Source organism: Pan paniscus, chromosome 2 (assembly GCF_029289425.2).
Source record: "Pan paniscus chromosome 2, NHGRI_mPanPan1-v2.0_pri, whole genome shotgun sequence".
In the NCBI taxonomy this organism is placed as follows: Eukaryota; Metazoa; Chordata; class Mammalia; order Primates; family Hominidae; genus Pan; species Pan paniscus.
The window spans coordinates 48,073,417-48,093,836 of NC_085926.1; the positions used below are offsets into that span (position 1 = coordinate 48,073,417).

The window sequence follows — 20,420 nt, forward strand, 5'->3', positions numbered from 1 at the left end:
GCCTGTTTGTTTGTTTTGAGACAGAGTTTTGTTCTGTTGCTCAGGCTGGAGTGCAATGGTGACATCAGCTCACTGCTACCTCTGCCTCCCATGTTCAAGCGATTCTTGTGCCTCAGCCTCCCAAGTAGCTGGGACTGGCATGTGCCACCTTCCCAGCTATTTTTTTTTTTTTTTTTCATTTTTAGTGGAGATGGGGTTTCACTATGTTGGCTAGGCTGTTCTCAAACTCCTGGACTCAATTGACCCACCCGCTTTGGCCTCCCAAAGTGCTGGGATTACAGGCGTGAGCCATCGTGCACAGCCTCCTCTGTTTTAATCCTTACAAAAAAGTAACTGACATCAACCAGTTATTTTTTGATTCTGTTTTCCTGTACCCATCTTACAAAGAAAGTAACTTGGAAATGACAAATCTGCTTTTCGTGCTTTGTTTCTGTTTTCATCAGCCCTTCTCTTTTTTTTTTTTTTTTTAGGATGGAGTCTTGCTCTGTCGCCCAGGCTGGAGTGCAGTGGCGTGATCTCGGCTCACTGCAAGCTCCGCCTCCCGGGTTCATGCCATTCTCCTGCCTCAGCCTCTCGAGTAGCTGGGACTACAGGCGCCCACCCCAATGCCCGGCTAATTTTTTGTATTTTTTTAGTAGAGACGGGGTTTCATCGTGTTAGCCAGGATGGTCTCGATCTCCTGACCTCGTGATCCACCCGCCTCGGCCTCCCAAAGTGCTTGGATTACAGGCGTGAGCCACCGCGCCCGGCCTTCATCAGCCCTTCTCTACCTACAAACCAACCTCCTCTGTTGTGGAAGATTTCACACAGCTGAGAAAAAAAAAAAAAGAAGCCAACTGGCCAGGCATGGTGGCTCACACCAGTAATCCCAGCACTTTGGGAGGCCAAGAGGGGCAGATCACTGGAGGCCAGGAGGAGTCTGAGAGCAGCCTGAGCAACATAGTGAGACTGCATCTCTACAAAAAATACAAAAATTAGCCGGGCATGATGGTGCATACATGTAGTCCTGGCTACTCAGGAGGCTGAGTTAGGAGGATCTCTTGAACCCAAGAGGTTGAGGCTGCAGTGAGCTGTTGATCACACCACTGCACTCCAGCTTGGACAACAGAGAACCTGTCTCAAAAAAAAAAAAAAGTAATAATTTGACGGAGAAGTGAAATGGGCAAATAAAATATTGGTTGTCCACTTCATCCATAGCAATGGCTCCACCCACCGTGATCACTCACTATGGGGAATGCATCCTAGGGGCTGGGGGGTATATCTTCAATGCAGAAGCTCACCCGATCGACCCCACTGCCCAGCACTGCTGCCGGAAGCTGAAGGAAGAGCCGTGGGACGGGGAGGACTTGATGAGGGAATTCTGCTCTCTCAAATGGAACAGGTTGAAATTTCAGAAAAAGACGTGAGTTCGTGGCCATGAAAAACCCTAGCAGGGCCGGGAACATTCTTCTCACATGAAAACCATGACCAGGCACAGGAGAAGCAGCCTGCCAAACAGAAAGTCCCACTGCCCAGCTGCCCAGTCATCTCTTCACCTCCACATTGGCTTTGTTGGGACAAGTTTTCCTAGACTCCCCATAATCACTGGGTGATTTTATTTTTATTTTTTTGGAACTAAACCAGAAATAAAAAAAACCTGCTTCTGGCTATCAAAAAAAGCATGGGTTGTCTAAAACTGGGGTAGATAAAAGCATGAAGGGCTGGTTTACATGCATTCATGAGTGTGTGCTCACACTTAACATGCATGAGACTAAAGGACGACCCCATTAGATTTTCCTCTGTTTTTCTGGTGGATCTGGAGAGAAGGGGCCGGGGAGAAGGCTGGAGTGACTATGCAATTCTTGCCAAGGAAGCATTATGCTGACATAATGACTATACCTTTTTTTTCTTTGTTCCCTACATCATCTCAAAAATCTTCCCCCTACCTTATGCAGTGGTCCTAGGCCCAGGACTGCAACTACAAAAGCTGGAGGCAGGAAGGATTCCTAAGCAAGAGACTGTAACTATGTTTTTAAACCTTATGTAAGGATTCCTTTTTATTTATTTATTTTTTTGAGACAGAGTCTCACTCTGTCACCCAGAATGTAGTGGTGCCATCACGGCTCACTGTAGCCTCGACCTCCCAGGCTCAAGCAGTTCTCCCACCTCAGCCTCCCGAGTAGCTGGGACTACCTGTGTGCCATGCACGCCAAGCTAATTTTTGTGTGTGTATTTTTTTTTTATTGTTGTTGTTTTGGGTTTTTTTTGAGACAGAGTCTTGCTCTGTCACCAGGCTGGAGTGCAGTGGCGCAATCTTGGCTCACTGCAACCTCCGCCTCCCGGGTTCAAGTGATTCTCCTGCCTCAGCCTCCCGAGTAGCTGGGAGTATAGGCACGCCCCACCATGCCCAGCTAATTTTTGTATTTTTAGTAGAGACGGGTTTTCACCATGTTGGCCAAGATGGTCTCGATCTCTTGACCTTATGATTCGCCCTTCTTGGCCTCCCAAAGTGCTGGGATTACAGGCGTGAGCCACCGCACTCAGCTGTAATTTTTGTATTTTTTTGTAGAGACAGGATTTCTTCATGTTGCCCATGCTGGTCTTGAACTCTTGGGCTCAAGTGATCCACCTGCCTTGGTCCCCCAAAGTGCTAGGATTACAGGTGTGAGCCACCATGCCCAGCCTCATAGTTTCTTTCTTTCTTTTTTTTTTTTTTTTGAGACAGCGTCTCACTCCCTTGCCCAGGCTGGAGTGCAGTGGCGTGATCTCAGCTCACTGCAACCTCTGCCTCCCAGGTTCAAGCAATTCTCCTGCCTCAGCCTCCCGAGTAGCTGGGATTACAGGCATGTGCCAACATGCCCAGCTAATTTTTGTATTTTTAGTAGAGATGGGGTTTTACCATGTTGGCCAGGCTGGTCTTGAACTCCTGACCTTAGGTGATCCACTCGCCTCAGTCTCCCAAAGTGCTAGGATTACAGGCATGTGCCACCGTGTCCGGCCCAGCCTTATAATCTCTAAGGGCCTGATGGGGGTGGGTTGCGCCTTTAACCCATTTGGTAAAATTGCTGTTAACAGTGAATACAGCTATATTGCCTGGTGGTAAAATTAGCCCACTAGTTTTGCACTGTGTAGCCTTACCCTATCTGAATGGGAATGGACTGAGGAGAGGTACTTGATAGACTAGTATTGCTGCCTGCAATCAAGACCAGCACAGTGGCTGAACCTAATGTCCCTTCCAAAGGTGGAAAAGTTTGGGTACAAATGAAGAAATCGTAGCCAAGGGTAAACAAATGATTCAATGGGTTATGTAATGAGAGAAATCCAATGTTACATCAACACCTCCAAGAGATGACATTGTCTCAGCTCAATTATACCAGATGCTATGTTTGCTGAGACAACTCCTGGTTTTGGAACCTGACAAGATTGAATGGAAGTCTACAAACCTGAGTGGCCTTGCCCCGAGAAATACATTTATATGATATGATATAGACTAGACTAATTACTAATGCTTAAACGGGATTCCAGTAATTTTGCCAGCACTTTTTTTTTTTTTTTCTTTTTTATTGATCATTCTTGGGTGTTTCTCGCAGAGGGGGATTTGGCAGGGTCACAGGACAATAGTGGAGGGAAGGTCAGCAGATAAACAAGTGAACAAAGTTCTCTGGTTTTCCTAGGCAGAGGACCCTGTGGCCTTCCGCAGTGTTTGTGTCCCTGGGTACTTGAGATTAGGGAGTGGTGATGACTCTTAACGAACATGCTGCCTTCAAGCATCTGTTTAACAAAGCACATCTTGTACCGCCCTTAATCCATTCAACCCTGAGTGGATACAGCACATGTTTCAAAGAGCACAGGGTTGGGGGTAAGGTCACAGATCAACAGGATCCCAAGGCAGAAGAATTTTTCTTAGTACAGAACAAAATGAAAAGTCTCCCATGTCTACCTCTTTCTACACAGACACGGCAACCATCCGATTTCTCAATCTTTTCCCCACCTTTCCCCCCTTTCTATTCCACAAAACCGCCATTGTCTTCATGGCCCGTTCTCAATGAGCTGTTGAGTACACCTCCCAGATGGGGTGGTGGCCGGGCAGAGGAGCTCCTCACTTCCCAGTAGGGGCGGCCGGGCAGAAGCGCCCCTCACCTCCCGGACGGGGCGGCTGGCCGGGCGGGGGGCTGACCCGCCCCCACCTCCCTCCCGGACGGGGCAGCTTTTGCCAGCACTTTTGCATTGTATATCCTTTTGATGTAAGGGATCTGTGTTCAAAGACTAGGGGTAGACTGTGATATTGTGAAATACATATTTGGCTTTTGTCCCAGCTTCTTGGCATACAACTCCTAAAATCCTTGGAATCTCCAAAGAGATAAGTATGTTTTGTATGCTACTGAGACCAGCCTGAGCAACATAGCAATACCTCATCTCTACAAAAAATGCAAACATTAGCTAGGCTTGGTGGCATATGCCTGTAGTCCCAGCTGTCCAGGAGGCTGGGGTGGGAGGATTGCTTGAGCTCAGGAAATCAAGGCTGTAGTGAGCTGTGATTGCACCACTGCACTCCAGCCTGGGCAACAGAGTGAGACCCTGACTTTAAAAAAAAAACAGCAAAAAAAAAAATAGATGTGGTGGCAGACTCCTGTAGTTCTAGCTACTCAGAAGGCTGAAGTAGGAGGATCTCTTGAACCCAGCAGGCAGAGGTTGCAGTGAGCTGAGATTGTGCCACTGCACTTTAGCCTGGGCAACAGAGTGAAACACTGTCTTAAAAAGGAAAAAGAGAAAACGACTATTAAAACAGACTAAGTCTGATAAGAAATATTTACAATCTATTCTCTCTGAAGCCTGCTGTCTGGAAGCTTCATCATCTGCATAATAAGAACCTTGGTCTCCACAGCCCCTTATCTTTTTTTAGACAGAGTCTCGCTCTGTTGCCCAGGCTGGAGTGCAGTGGCACAATCTTGGCTCACTGCAAGCTCTGCCTCCCAGGTTCATGCCATTCTCCTGCCTCAGTCTCCCAAGTAGCTGGGACTACAGGCGCCCAGCACCATGCCCAGCTAATTTTTTTTTGCATTTTTAGTAGAGATGGGGTTTCACTGTGTTAGCCAGGCTGGTCTTGAACTCCTGACCTCGTGATCCACCCACTTCGGCCTCCCAAAGTGCCGGGATTACAGGCGTGAGCCACCACACCCAGCCCCACAACCCCTTATCTTAACATGGAGACTCCCTTCTATTGATTTCTGGTCTTTAGATAAACTCTCAAACTCTTTTAACCAATGGCAAATCAGAGACTCTTTGAAGTCCATTTATGAACTAGACTTGGAAACACCCCCCACCTGAAGATGTCCTGCCTTTCCAGACCAAACCAATGTACATCTTACATGTATTGATTGATGTCTTCTGTCTCCCTAAAATGTATAAAACCAGTCTGTAGGCCGGACGCGGTGGCTCACGCCTGTAATCCCAGCACTTTGGGAGGCCAAGGCGGGCGGATCACGAGGTCAGGAGATCGAGACCATCCTGGCTAACACGATGAAACCCCGTCTCTACTAAAAAAATACAAAAAATTAGCCGGGCATTGTGGTGGGCGCCTGTAGTCCCAGCTACTCGGGAGGCTGAGGAAGGAGAATGGCATGAACCCAGGAGGCGGAGCTTGCAGTGAGCTGAGATTGAGCCACTGCACTCTAGCCTGGGCGACAGAGCGAGACTCCGTCTCCAAACAAACAAACAAACAAACAAACAAAAAAACCAGTCTGTGGCCTGACCACTGTAAAAACCAAAGGTTCCTCTTCAAAGACTTTCCTCCCCATTTAATTAGGAATAAATAGTAACTTCTCTTAGAAGCAAAATTTATTCAAAGACCTGTGCTAACATTCTTAAATATCTGCTAGCCGTGATAAAGAAATCAATGTACTTTATGTTTTTAGCTTCCAAGGTGTTTTTATCTTTCTTAGCATTCTACAAGTTACTTTCTCCTTCCTTTGTTCTCCTCTACCTTTGCCTCTTTTAAAAAGTTCTAAGTTGCTAGCCAATCAGGACAAATACAGAATGTGAGGTCCCGTTCCAGCCAGTGGAAACCAGACACAGCAGTAGGGTGGATGTGTCAGGTTATAAATGACCCTGTCTCCTTTGTTCAGTGTACTCTCGTGGCAAAACTGCTGGTGAGTGTACCCTTTCTGCAGGAAGTAAAAATGGCCTTACTAAGGAAATTATATTTATGTTCAAGTGCTATTTCTTTACAGCACTGGGAAACAAGCATTTCAAATGCCACCTTGGGCACATGTTCTCAGGATCTCCTGGGGCTCTGTCATGGCCCATGGTCACTCATATTTGGCTCTGAATAAATCTCTTCAAATATTTTACTGAGTTTGACTCTTTTCTTTGACAGTACCCTTAAGATTTGTTTATTTCTTTTTCTTTTTCTTTTTTTTCTTTTTTGAGATGGAGTATCACTCTTGTCGTCCAGGTTGGAGTGCAGTGGTGCGATCTCGGCTCACTGCAACCTCCACCTCCCGGGTTCAAGCAAGTCTCCTGCCTCAGCCTCCCAAGTAGCTGGGAATACAGGCACACACCACCATGCCCAGCAAATTTTTGTATTTTTAGTAGAGATGGGATTTCACCATGTTGGCCAGGCTGGTCTCGAAATCCTGACCTCGGGTGATCCACCCACCTCGGCCTCCCAAAGTGCTGGGATTACAGGCATGAGCCACCGCGCGTGGCCTTTTTTTTTTTTTTTTTTTTTTTTTGAGATGGAGTTTTGCTCTTGTTGCCCAGGCTGGAATGCAATGGTGCGATCTCAGCTCATTGCAACCTCTGCCTCCTAGGTTCAAGTGATTCTCCTGCCTCAGCCTCCATAGTAGCTGAGATTACAGGCATGCGCCACCACATCTGGCTAGTTTTGTATTTTTAGTAGAGATGAGGTTTCACCATGTTGGTCTGGCTGGTCTCAAACTCCTGGCCTCAAGTGATCCACCTGTGGGATATGATGAGGTTTCTCTTCAGATAACCTGATCAATCATTTATTCTTTAATTCATAGTATCCCCCACCCTTTTTTTTCTCCTTTTTCTCCTTTCTTCCTTTTTGCCTTTGTTAGATGCCCAGGCATGCCGCCACAGTACCAGGCGTTATCAGTACCAGCTCACATTCCTTTCCTTATTTGGAAAGAGGACTAACTTTGTAGCTCATTACAGACACCCCTTACCCTTCCTCTCCACTTTCTTTTACGTGCCCACCCTATCTAAAAAAAATTAAATGTTTAGCCAACCGGGATTAGTTTAAATTGTATGACCCGGCCCCGGCCAATGGGGAAAGGGTACAGGGGCAGAACTTGTGTCAGGAATAAAGGCTCTCATGCTCCTTTGTTCAGGTGTGCTCTCATGGCAACTGGGCAAGGAGGCACCCCTCTGCACAGAAACAAAATTGCTTTGCTAAGGATCCTTTGTTCAAGTGTTCAATTTCCTTAGGATTTTGAGCGTTATTCCTAACGCACCTGCCTCGGCCTCCCAAAGTGCTGGGGTTACAGGCACGAGCCACTGCGCCTGGCCTATTTTTTATTTGTTTATTTATTTTTGAGACAGAGTTTCACCCTGTTGCCCAAGCCAGAACGCAGTGTCAAGATCTTGGCTCACTACAACCTCCGCCTCCCCGGTTCAAGCGATTCTTCTGCCTCAGCCTCCTGAGTAGCTGGAATTACAGGCATGCCACCGTGCCCAGCTAATTTTTTTATTTTTAATTTTGTTTAGTAGAGACGGGGGTTTCACCACGTTGGCCAGGCTGGTCTCAAACTCCTGACCTCAGGTGATCCACTGGCCTTGGTCTCCAAAAATGCTGGGATTACAGGCATGAGCCACTGCGCCCGGCCAAGATTTGATTATTTCATTGTGTAGAGACTAACTGGCCATGTTGTCTTCTGATTAACCCCTGTTCTGGGAAGCAATGCATTTTTGATATGTACATTATGTAATCCCAGCACTTTAGGAGGCTAAGACGGGAGGACCCCTTGAGTCTATGAGTTTGAAACCAGCCTGGGTAACATAGTGAGACCTCGTCTCCACAAAAAATTAAAAAATTAGACAGGCATGCCCGTGTTAGTCCTAGCTACTTGGGAGGCTGAGATGAGAGAACTGCTTGAGCCCAGGAGGTCGAGGCTGCAGTGAGCCAAAATCGTGCCACTGCACTCCAGCCTGGGTGACAGAGCCAGACCCTGTCTCAAAAATAAATAAATAAGTAAATAGGCCAGGTGCAGTGGTTCACGCCTGTAATCCCAACACTTTGTGAAGCCGAGGTAGGCAGATGACCCGTGGCTGGGAGTTTGAGGCCATCCTGGCCAACATGGTGAAACCCCATCTCTACTAAAAATACAAAGATTAGCTGGCGGGGGTGGTGCACGCTGGTAATCCCAGCTACTCAGGAGGCTGAGGCATGAAAATCTCTTGAACCCTAGAGGCGGAGGTTGCAGTGAGCCGAAATCACACCACTGCACTCTAACCTGGGCAACAGAGTGAGACTCTGTCTCAAACAATAAACACATAAATAACAATAAGCAAGTATGATAAAGTGTTAATAGGCCGGGCACAGTGGCTCATGCCTGTAATCCCAGCACTTTGGGAGGCTGAGGCGGGTGGATCACGAGGTCGGGAGATGGAGACCATCCTAGCTAACACAGTGAAACCCTGTCTCTACTAAAAAAAATACAAAAATATTAGCGGGGCATGGTGGCGGGCGCCTGTAGTCCCAGCTACTCGGGAGGCTGAGGCAAGAGAATGGCGTGAACTCGGGAGACGGAGCTTGCAGTGAGCTGAGATCACGGCACTACACTCCAGCCTGGGCGATGGAGCGAGACTCCGTCTCAAAAAAACAAAAAAAAAGTGTTGATAGTAAAAACAAAGTGCCAGAGATATGGGTGTTAACTTTAAAATTCCTTCAACTTTGCTGTGTATTTGAAATGTTTCTTTATAAAATGTTGAGAAGACATTCACGCACAATGCTGTATAGTTCAAATTGGACTTTGATAAGTGGTACATAGAGAAATAACCAGTTCGGCTGGGTGCAGTGGCTCACACCTATAATCTCAGCACTTTGGGAGGCCAAGGCAGGTGGATCACTTGAGGTCAGGAGTTTGAGACCAGCCTGGCCAACATGGCAAACCCCATCCCTACTAAAAATACAAAAATTAGCTGGGCATGGCACGCACGTGTAATCCCAGCTACTCGGGAGGCTAAGGCAGGAAAATCACTTGAACCTGGCAGGCAGAGGTTGTAGTGAGTCGAGATCGCACCACTGCACTCCAGTCTAGGCGACAGAGCGAGATTCTGTCTCAAAAAAAAGGAGAGAGAAATAACAAGTCTGCTGAGGGAGCACAGAAGAGAACATGATCATTTCTGCTGGGACAGGTGGCAGTGAGGGTTAAAGAGAATCTTATAGCGGAGGAGTCCAAGGAACTGGGCCTGAAAGACAAGCTTTTAAAGGCAGAGGAAGAAAGAAAGTGGAAAAAGGGCATTTCATTAGATAAAAACCAGGGCAACATAAGAATGCAAGGCCCATTTGGGAAGCTGCAAATCAGCAGAGACTCTGGGGGGCAGAGCAGCAGGGGAGGAAGCTGACAAGCTGAACTGCATCCAGGCCGGGACGGCATGAAAGACAGACAGGAGCATCTAGTTTTGACTCAGTCAACAATGGGGACCAGGTGCAGTGGCTCACGCCTGTAATCCCAACACTTTGGGAGGCCGAGGCAGGTGGATCACTTGAAGCCAGGAGTTTGAGACTGGCCTGGCCAATCTGGCGAAACCTCATCTCTACTAAAAATACAAAAATTAGCCAGGCATGGTGTTGTGTGCCTGTAGTCCCAGCTGCTTGGGCGGGTGAGGCACAAGAATCCCTTGAACCTGGGAGGCAGAGGTTGCAGTGAGCCGAGATCGCGCCACTGCACTGCAGCCTGGGCAACAGAGTAAAACTCTGTCTCAAAAAAAAAAAAAAGAAGAAGAAGAAAAAAAAAGCCAATAGGGACCAAATACAATGGCTCACACCTATAATCCCAGCACATTAGGAGGCTGAGGTGGGAGGATTGCTTGAGCCCAGGAATTAGAGACCAGCCTGGGCAACATAGCAAGACCCTGTCTTTATTCCCTTTTCTTTCTTTTTCTTTTTTTTTTTTTTAAAGACAGAAAGAAAGAAAAGGAAAGAAACAACAATAGGGAGCTGCCAAGCAGGGTGTGTGTGTGAGATGGGTGGAGGCTTGCTCTGGAAGGGCTCATCTGACAGAGCAGAGGAGACGGGGAGAGAGCCAGTTGTAGGGAGGAACAGCAAGGCTGTTGGTCAAGGTTTTCTTTTGTTTTCGTTAGCAAAATGACAATCAGTGCAACTTTTGTGACAGAAAAATGGTTACGACGGCCTGGTGCAGTGGCTTGTGCCTGTAATCCCAGCAATTTGGGTGGCCGAGGCAGGAAAATCACCTGAGGTCAGGAGTTCATGACCAGCCTCGCCAACATGGTGAAACCCCGTCTCTACTAAAAATACAAAAATTTGCTGGGCGTGGTGGTACACGCTTGTAATCCCAGATACTGAGGAGGCTGAGGCAGGAGAATCCCTTGAACCCAGGAGGCAGAGGTTGCAGTGAGCCAAGATCATGCCATTGCACTCCAGCCTGGGCAACAAGAGTGAGACTCCATCCCCCTGCCAAAAGAAAAAGAAAAAGAAAAATGGTTATGACATGACCTTCCCAGAGGCAGGGCAGCAAGATAATTCAGTTTTCAGTTTGTCCCAATTCCCAGTTTTCTGGGAACTCTGACCTCCCTAAAGACTTTCTGTTTCTGTTTGAAGCTCTAGGCTGTCCGTGGACCTTCCTTCTGGCCCTCAGCCACCACCCAAAGGATGCAGCTCCAGAATGAACACACTAGGAGTCAGGAAACTTGGTTTCTAGCCCTGCTTTTGCCACTTTCCCTCTCTGTGCCCCAGGCTCCTCATTTGTAAATTGGTTGTGTTGTTATGATTGTTTTCCAGGCTTCCTTCCAGTTTCAAAGTTTTGTTTTTTTTTTTGAGACAGGGTCTCACTCTGTCACCTAGGCTGGAATGCAGTGGCACAATCACAGCTCACTGCAGCCTTGACCTCCTGAGCTAAAGCAATCCTCCCACCTCAGCCTCCCAAGTAGCTGGGACCATAGGCGTGCACCACCACAAATGGCTAATTTATTTTATTTTATTTTTTTACTTTTGTAGAGATGGAGTCTCTCTGTGTTGCCCTGGCTGGTCTTAAACTTCTGGGCTCAAGTGATCCTCCCTCTTCGGCCTCCCAAAATGCTGGAATTATAGGCGTGAGCCACTGCTCCTGGTCTCAAGACTTCTTTAATCTGGTCTTCTTGCAACCGGCCTTCTAGGTCCTCTCTCAAATGTTCATTTATCCCTTGACTTGCAGTGTCTTTGTGATCTTGGAGACCCTCCTTTGTTCTATCCATCTGCCTGTCTTACCTCCTTCCTCCCCTGTCAAGAGTGTCACTGCAGTGTCTAGATCCAGCTCCTGGCTGGGACATGAAAGAGCCCTGCTGACAGGTAAAGGCCTCTGAGCCTTAGGGGGTGAGCTTGTGAAAGAAGTGACAGTTCCCACTTCCCTGGGTTGTGATAAAGAACAACAGACTGCCTTGTGGAATCACCCAGCCTGGGGTCTGAGCACCAGGCACTCAGCTCACCTCTATACCTTCCCTTTCTCTGAGCCTTATTGAGTTCTAGGGAAAATTCAAAGTTTTTTTTCCCCTTTTAATTGCATGTATTTTAATGCTGAATTTACTTCCATGCCATAAGTTTTTGTTTCTTCAGTTTCTTCTGGGATATTTTTTTCTTCTGGGCAACCTCCTCTTCTGGTTTAGGAACAATCTGTTCCTTTTCAGTAAGGACCATCTTGATGTGGCAGGGAGAGCTCATGTATGGGTTAATCCGACCATGAGCTCTGTAGGTCCGGCGGCGCATCTTAGGTGCTTTGTTCACTTGGATATCCTCAATGACCAGAGAATCTACATCGAAACCTTTAAATTCAGCATTACTCTCTGCATTTTTAAGCATGTGCAGCAAAAATTCAGCACTCTTTTTGGGCCATCAATCTTGTGTCCAGCCCCACTGCTTGGCCTGGGTACACCTGCCAACTCTACCGTTGTAATGTCGGAATGGTACGCACTGTTTCTGTAAAGTGACATCTTTCAGATACTTCGTGGCTTTTCGTACATGCATATCCATGATGGCCTGGGCAGTTTCACGAGTGTTCTTAAAGTGAACACGAAGATTGGAACCTCTTGATTTGCATGATTTTGTGGGGTTCTCTGGGTCAAGTGAATAGTGAACCATTTTCACAGATTACCTCAGGCTGCTTAGGGAAAGAGGAAGAGAAATGGCTTCTGGGAGAACTCATGAGAACTTCGTAGTCAAAGTTTTACACACATCACCCCCTTGAGTTCTCACAATGAGGTTGGAATTTGTTCTCCTTTGACAGATAAGGAACTGAAGGCTCAGAGGAGCTACACAACTTGCCCAAGGTCACAGAGGGAGATCCAAGAAATTCACAACCAAGCCATGAAAAGGAATCGTTACTCAGTATTCTATGCACCCAGCACTGACTTTTTTTATTATTATTATTTTTTGTTGAGACATAGTCTCGCTCTGTTACCCAGGCCAGAGTGCAATGGCACGATCTGGGCTCACTGCAACCTCCACCTCCCGAGTTCAAGCAATTCTTCTGCCTCAGCCTCCCAAATAGCTGGGATTATAGGCACGTGTCAACACGCCCAGCTAATTTTTGTATTTTTAGCAGAGATGGGGTTTCACTATGTTGGCCAGGCTGGTCTCGAACTCCTGACCTCAGGTGATCCGCCTTCCTTGGCCTCCCAAAGTACTGGAATTACAGGTGTGAGCCACCGCGGCCAGCCCCAGCACTGACTTTTAAAAATGCTCAGTGGCACCAGGCGCGGTGGCTCACGCCTGTAATCCCAGCACTTTGGGAGGCTGAGGCAGGCGGATCACCTGAGTTCGGGAGTTCGAGACCACCCTGACCAACATGGAGAAACCTCGTCTCTACTAAAAATACAAAATTAGCTGGGTGTGGTGCCTGTAATCCCAGCTACTCAGGAGGCTGAGGCGGGAGAATCGCTTGAACCCAGGAGGCAGAGGTTGCGGTGAGCCAGAGATTGTGCCATTGCACTCCAGCCTGGGCAACAAGAGCGAAACTCCGTCTCAAAAAAACAAAACAAAACAAAACAAAAAAATGCTCAGTGGCTCACACCTGTAATCCCAGTACTTTGAGAGAACGAGGTGGGAGGACCGCTTGATTACAGGAGTTTGAGACAAGCCTGGGCAATATGATGAAACCCTGTCTCTACAAAAAATACAAAAATTTACTGGGCATGGTGACATGCACCTGTGGTCCCAGCTACATGGGAGGCTAAAGCAAGAGGATCGCCTGAGACCAGAAGTTTGAGGCTGCAGTGAGCTGTGATTGTACCACTGCACTCAGTCTGGGTGACAGAGCAAGACTGTCTCAAAAAATAAAATAATAAAATAAAATAATATATAAATATACACCATGATCCCCACTGCTAGACTCCACACAGGCCCTGAAGAGCTGATAGAGCAGAGTAAAACACACTGCTACTGGGGGGAGCCTGTCCAGGGGGTGCTGGTGCACAGATGGGGAGGCGAGGGCAATGGGGTGGGTTGTGCTCAGCAGCCTGGGACAGCAAGAGAGAAAGAGGTGGCATTTGCTGCTTCTTAGGGAACAGTAGGAGTTCCCAGACTCCCTCATTCACTGAGAACATCCTGATATTTCACCTGGGGGCGAATTGTTGCTGGTGGCGGGACAAGGCAGAGGAGGGCCTTCCAGGCTCCCTCAAAAACATGGAGTCAAGAAGCTGAGGCATATATCTTTCCTGTTCTCCCAGGGGGAACGCACTCTCCTCCCCCTCCAGCCTGCACAGCATTGCATTCATTTTCCTCTTGTTTTTGTGTGTGTGTGTGTGATTTTTTTTTTTTTTTTTTTTTTTTGGAGACTGAATCTCACTTTGTCACCCAGGCTGGAGTGCAGTGATCTCGGCTCACTGCAACCTCCACCTCCCAGTTCAAGCAACTCTCATGCCTCAGCCTCCTGAGTAGCTAGGATTACAGGTGCGTGCCACCATGCCTGGCTAATTTTTTGTATTTTTTTAGTAGAGATGGGGTTTCACCATGTTGGACAGGCTGGTCTGGAACTCCTGATCTCAAGTGATCTGCCTGCCTCTGCCTTCCAAAGTGCTGGGATTACAGGCGTGAGCCACTGCACCCTGCCTCATTTTTATCTTTCGGCATTTAGCTTCTCTGTTATTATTACGGTCATGTCATTCATATGTTCATTTGCAGAATGTACATTTCTTTTCTTTCTTTCTTTCTTTTTTTTTTTTTTGAGACAGGGCCTCACTCCTCACTCCAGTCTCCCAGGCTAGAGTGCAGTGGCATGATCACAGCTTTACTGCAGCCTTGACCTCCCGAACTCAAGCAATCCTCCTGCCTTAGCTTCCCAAGTAGCTGGGACTACAGGCACACACCACCATCCCAAGCTAATTTTAAAAATTTTTTGTAGAGACAAGGTTTCCCCATGTTGCTCACGCTGGTTTCAAACTCCTGAGCTTGAGCAATCCTGTTGAAATTACAGGTGTGAGCCACCGCACCTGGCATACATTTCTTGAATGCTAACTATGCACACGACACTCTGTATGCTAGTTGTGTGAGGCACACAGATATGAATAAGGCATCCTAACCCCCAATGGCCACTAAGAGGGAGCTACATATATAAATAATCATAATATAAGGAAGAAGATGTTAAGTGGTCCAACTAAGATTAAGATAAAGCATTATAAAAGTTCAGAGATGAGAAAAATAATTTACAAAGGGCAGTCGGAAAAGATTTCATGGAGGAGGCAACATCTGTGTTCGCTATTGAAGGAGAAAGGACAATTTTTAAATGTAAGGAATAGCTGTGTGCAGTGGCTCACGCCTGTAATCCCAGCACTTTGGGAGGCCAAGGTGGGTAGATCACCTGAGGTCAGGAGTTCGAGACCAACCTGGCCAACATGGTGAAACCCCATCTTTACTAAAAATACAAAAATTAGCCAGATGTGGTGGTGCACGCTTGTAATCCCAGCTATTTGGGAGGCTGAGGCATAAGAATCACTTGAACCTGGGAGACAGAGGTTGCAGTGAGCTGAGATAGCACCACTATACTCCAACCTGGGCAACAGAGTGAGACTCTGTCTCAAAAAAAAAAAAAAGTTAATGGACAAGCTGAGATGGGCTTTCTGGTTAGAGGGCACAGTGTGAGCCAAAGTAGGCTCTGCAAACTTTTGGATTATGTGACTCTTTTTTTTTTTTTTTTTTTTAGACGGAGTCTGGCTCTGTCACCCAGGCTGGAATGCAGTGGCGCAATCTCGGCTCGCTGCAAGCTCCGCCTCCGGGGTTCACACCATTCTCCTGCCTCAGCCTCCCGAGTAGCTGGGACTACAGGCGCCCGCCACTACGCCCAGCTAATTTTTTATATTTTTAGTAGAGACGGGGTTTCACCGTGTTAGCCAGGATGGTCTCGATCTCCTGACCTCGTGATCCACCTGCCTCGGCCTCCCAAAGTGCTGGGATTACAGGCGTGAGCCACCGTGCCCGTCCTGATTATGTGACTCTTTAAACTTGTGAGGCCATGTTGGTATAGCTGGCTCACTACTACCTCCCCAGCATCTGGCCTGGCCTGGCACACAGAAGGCACTCAGTAAAAATGTGTTGCTTTTTTTTTTTTTTTTTTCTGAGACAGAGTTTTACTCTTGTTGCCCAAGCTGGGGTGCAATGGCATGATCTCGGCTCACTGCAACCTCTGCCTCCTGGGTTCAAGCGATTCTCCTGCCTCAGCCTCCTGAGTAGCTGAGATTACAGGCATGCGCCACCACGCCCAGCTATTTTTTTGTATTTTTAGTAGAAATGGGGTTTCTCCATGTTAGCCAACTGGTCTTGAACCGCTGACATCAGGTAATCTGCCCACCTCAGCCTCCCAAAGTGCTGGGATTGCAGGCATGAGCCACCGCACTGGGCCTAAAATTTGTTGCTTTGGTCAGTGGTTCAGTTTGGCTGGAGTGTAGGGAGCTTGGAGAGGGACAATGGGCAGAAGGAAAATCTTAGTTATTCATTGCCTCACAACAAATTACCTCAAATCTTCGCGGCTTACTACAACAATAAACATTGATTATCTCTCACAGTTTCTGCAGATCAGGAATTTGGGAATGGCTTGGCTGGGCGGTTCTGGCTTGAAATCTCAAGAATTTCAATCGCATTTGGATAGGGCTGCATCGTCTGAGGGCTTGGCTGAGGCCAGGGGATTCCCTTCCAAGGTCGCTTACTCACAGGGCTGGCAAGTTGATGCTGGCTTTGGCAGGAGATCCCGCTTCTTCACCAGGTGGGCTCCTCCACAGGGCTGCTTCAGGGTCCTTATGATGTGGAGATTGACTTCCTCTAGAGTGAGTGGTGGGCATGGAGGCATGCACCTGCGGTCCCAGCTACATGGGAGGCTGAAGCATGTAGTGAGTGATCCAAGAGGCAGGATGTAGGAGGGAGCTGTAACCTCTTCACAGCCAAGCCTTTGAAGTCACTTCTATAGCATCACTTCTGCTACATTCTGTGCACTAGAAGCGAGTCATTTAAGTCTGACCCACTTTCAAGGGAAAGGGAATCAGCCTCCACCTTGGAAAGGGGAAATAGCAGAGAATTTGCAGGCATATTTTAAATCACCACAGACCATGAGGGCAGGAAGGTTTATCTGCTCAGAACTCAGGGGCTCTTCAGCTGAGTGGGACTCCAAGGGATCCAGCTTTCTGTGGGGATCCAGCAGTCCTGCCCTGGTGCCATGTATCCAAGGGACTGTGGGCTTCTGGCAGCAAAACCAAGAACCAAGGCAAGACCCAGTGCTGCCTGCTGTTGAGAAATCTGAAGTGGCTCAGACCAGGGCAGGGGGTGCTCACTGTCTGGCAAGCACATAGCAAGAGGACATGAGCCCTTTTCCCCCAGGAGAGTCAGGGAAGGCCTCCTGGGGGTGGCATCTGAGCTGCATTATTTCAGAGCTTTTATTAGGCCCATAGTGTGGGGCTGGGTGTATACACAGAAGGTTAAATGCGCCTGGTATGGTGCTCAGCAGGCATCGGAAGCCACGCAGGAGAGCTGAGGCCTGGGGAGACCCCCCACTGACCATAGCAGCAGATACTGTCTCTGCCCTGCAGATGGTGAGACCTTTCTAATGCCACTTGGTGTTGGCATACAGCTTTTCAGATGGGTGTGGACTGTCCCACAAGAACTCTGTGAGCTCTGTGGGGCGGCTAAAGTGCGCTGGAGATTGTACATGTAAACTTTGTTTGCTCATTTCCCCATTCAAATGTCCTTCAACATTGTTGGAGTCTTCTCCCCCTTTCTGCCCCTACTTCTCTGAATGTGCTTACCCTATATGGGCCTGTTTACCTCTCTGCTTCTTCTTTTTTTTTTTTTTTTTTTGAGATGGAGTTTCGCTCTCATTGCCCAGGCTGGAGTGCAATGGTGCGATTCGGCTCACCACAACCTCAGCCTCCCAGGTTCAAGCAATTGTCCTGCCTCAGCCTCCTGAGTAGCTGGGATTACAGGTGCACACCACCACGCCCAGCTGATTTTTTGTATTTTAGTAAAAACAGGATTTCTCCATGTTGGTCAGGTTGGTCTCAAACTCCCGACCTCAGGTGATCCGCCTGCCTTGGCCTCCCAAAGTGCTGGCATTACAGGTGTGAGCCACTGCGCCCGACCCTTTTTTTTTTTAAATGGACTTTCACTCTTGTTGCCCAGGTGGGAGTGCAATGGTGCGATCCTGGCTCACTGCAACCTCCGCGTCCTTGGTTCAAGCGATTCTTCTGCCTCAGCCTCCCAAGTAGCTGGGATTACAGGTGTTTGCCACCATGCACCTGGCCATTGAACTTTCTTTATCTAGGTACTACACATCTCCCCAGAACCAGAGAACAGCAATGATGTCAGTGGGAAATCCCAGGCAATTGGCACTAATGTCTATGGTGTAAACACCTACAGAGTGTAGTGGTTAAAATTAATGTATATGTAGTTAAGGCTGGGCAAGGTGGCTCACGCCTATAATCCTAGCACTTTGGGGGGCTGAGGTGGGAGGATCACCTGAGGTCAGGAGTTTGAGACCAGCCTGGCCAACATGGTGAAACCCCGTCTCTACTAAAAATACAAAAATTAGCCAGGATTGGTAGTGCATGCCTGTAATCCCAGCTACTTGGGAGGCTGAGGCAGGAAAACCGCTTAAACCTGGGAGGTGGAGGTTGCAGTGAGCTGACATCGCACCACTGCACTCCAGCCCGGGTGATACAGTGAGACTCCATCTCAAAAAAAAAAAATTAATATATATGTAGTTAAAATTAATTGAGTTGTATACATATTACCTTTCACTGTATATAAATTATTCCTTTATTAAGCAAAGCAAATAATATTAGTAACCCTGTACCTGATGCTCATCATAAGAGAGACCCACACGTGTGCTACGTAAATGAATCAAATCACATTACCCAACAGACCTCATCCTGTCTAAGACTCAGTAGGGGGTAGGGTTTCAAAGAAGTAAAGAGTGGCACTTTTTGAAGTGCCAGCTTGTCTTTCTGGAGTCCCTCAGTGTTAGCGTTTAAATGCAAGCATTAAGCCCTCTCAATACTTTTTGTTCGCTTCTCTAAAATTTTGGTAGGCTGGGCGTGGTGGCTCACACCTGTAATCCCAGCGCTATGGGAGGCACAGATGGGAAGATCACTGAAGGCCAGGAGTTTGAGACCAAACGAGGTCCCATCTTTAAGGAAACAAAAAATTTTTTTTTAATTAGCCAGGATTGGTGGCATGCACATGTAGCCCCAGCTACTGGGGAGGCTGAGGCAGGAGGATCACTTGAGACCAGGAGTTCGAGGCTACAGGGAGCCATGATTGTACCACTGCACTCCAGACTGGGTGATAGAGCAAGACCCTGTCTCAAAAAAAAAAAAAAAAAAAAAAAAAGATAAGTAGGCCTGGAACAGTGGCTCACACCTGTAATCCCAGCACTTTGGGGGGCTGAGGCAGGCCAATTGCATGAATCCAGGAGTTCAGGACCAGCCTGGGCAACATAGCAAGACCCCTTGGCCGGGCATGGTGGCTCACGCCTATAATCCTAATACTTTGGGAGACTGAGGTGGGCGGATCACCTGAGCTCAAGAATTCAAGACCAGCCTGGCCAACATGTGAAACCCCATCTCTACTAAAAATACAAAAATTACAGGTGGTGGGCACCTGTAATCCCAGCTGCTCAGGAGGCTGAGGCAGGAGAATCGCTTGAACCTGGGAGGCGGAGGTTGCAGTGAGCCAAGATTGCGCCATTGCACTCCAGCGTGGGCAACAAGAGTAAAACTCCATCTCAAAAAAACAAAAAAACAAACAAACAAAAAATCATAGCAAGACCTCATCTCAAAAAAAAAAAAAAAGGAGAGAGAAGGCCTATGGCCTTTGGTCAGCACCCTTTCTTGGCCTGGAACGTCCAGCACAAGGGGCAAGTGGGTCAGAAGAGATGAGCTCAGGGCTGGGTGCGGTGGCTCGTGCCTGTACTCTCACCACTTTGGGAGGCTGAGGCAGGCAGATCACCTGAGGCCAGGAGTTTGAGAACAGCCTGGCCAGTGTAGTGAAACCCAGTGTCTACTGAAAATACAAAACTTACCTGGGCTGGGTGGCGCATGCCTGTAATCCCAGCTACTTGGGAGGCTGAGGCAGGAGAATGACTTGAACCTGGGAGGTGGAGGTTGCAGTGAGCCGAGATCCCGCCACTGCACTCTAGCCTGTGTGACTCTGTCTCAAAAAAAAGAAAAAAAGAAGAGACGAACTCAGGGCACATGAGACCATAGCTAGGAGCACACATCTACCTTCTGCATTACAACAGGCTACTCCCCTCCCTGTCCAAACAATCTGGGTGAAAGCCACCTCTAAGCATTTCTCCTGGCATGCATCACCACCCCAGAACCTGCCCAGAGATCAGCACTGATGTCAGTGGGGAATCCCAAGCAATCAGCAGAGGGGTGTGCAGCCTGATTTGTCTCTCTGGGGCACCCAGGTGAGAAAAACCCTGCCCAGGGGTATGTTTAACTGGTTTATATATGGAAGTTCCTGGCTCAGAGAACTTGGCTGAGAAGCCACAAGGCACCATGCAGCAGCCAGGTTATATACCTGCCCATACCCAAGACCCACATTTGTGCTCAGCGACCTTCCTTAGAAATAGGAGACAGAAGGCCAGGCGCAGTGGCTCATGCCTGTAATCCCAGCACTTTGGGAGGCCAAGGCAGGCAGATCACCTGAGGTCAGGAGTTCGAGACCAGCCCGGCCAACATGGTGAAACCCCGACTCTACTAAAAATACAAAAATTAGC

General features: G+C 47.9%; 1 pseudogene; it reads right to left on the reverse strand.

Annotated features, from left to right (window-relative positions):
* Nucleotides 1-5,178: 5,178 nt before the first annotated feature.
* Nucleotides 5,179-12,839, reverse strand: LOC129397396 (large ribosomal subunit protein uL22-like; annotated as a pseudogene).
* Nucleotides 12,840-20,420: the final 7,581 nt, after the last annotated feature.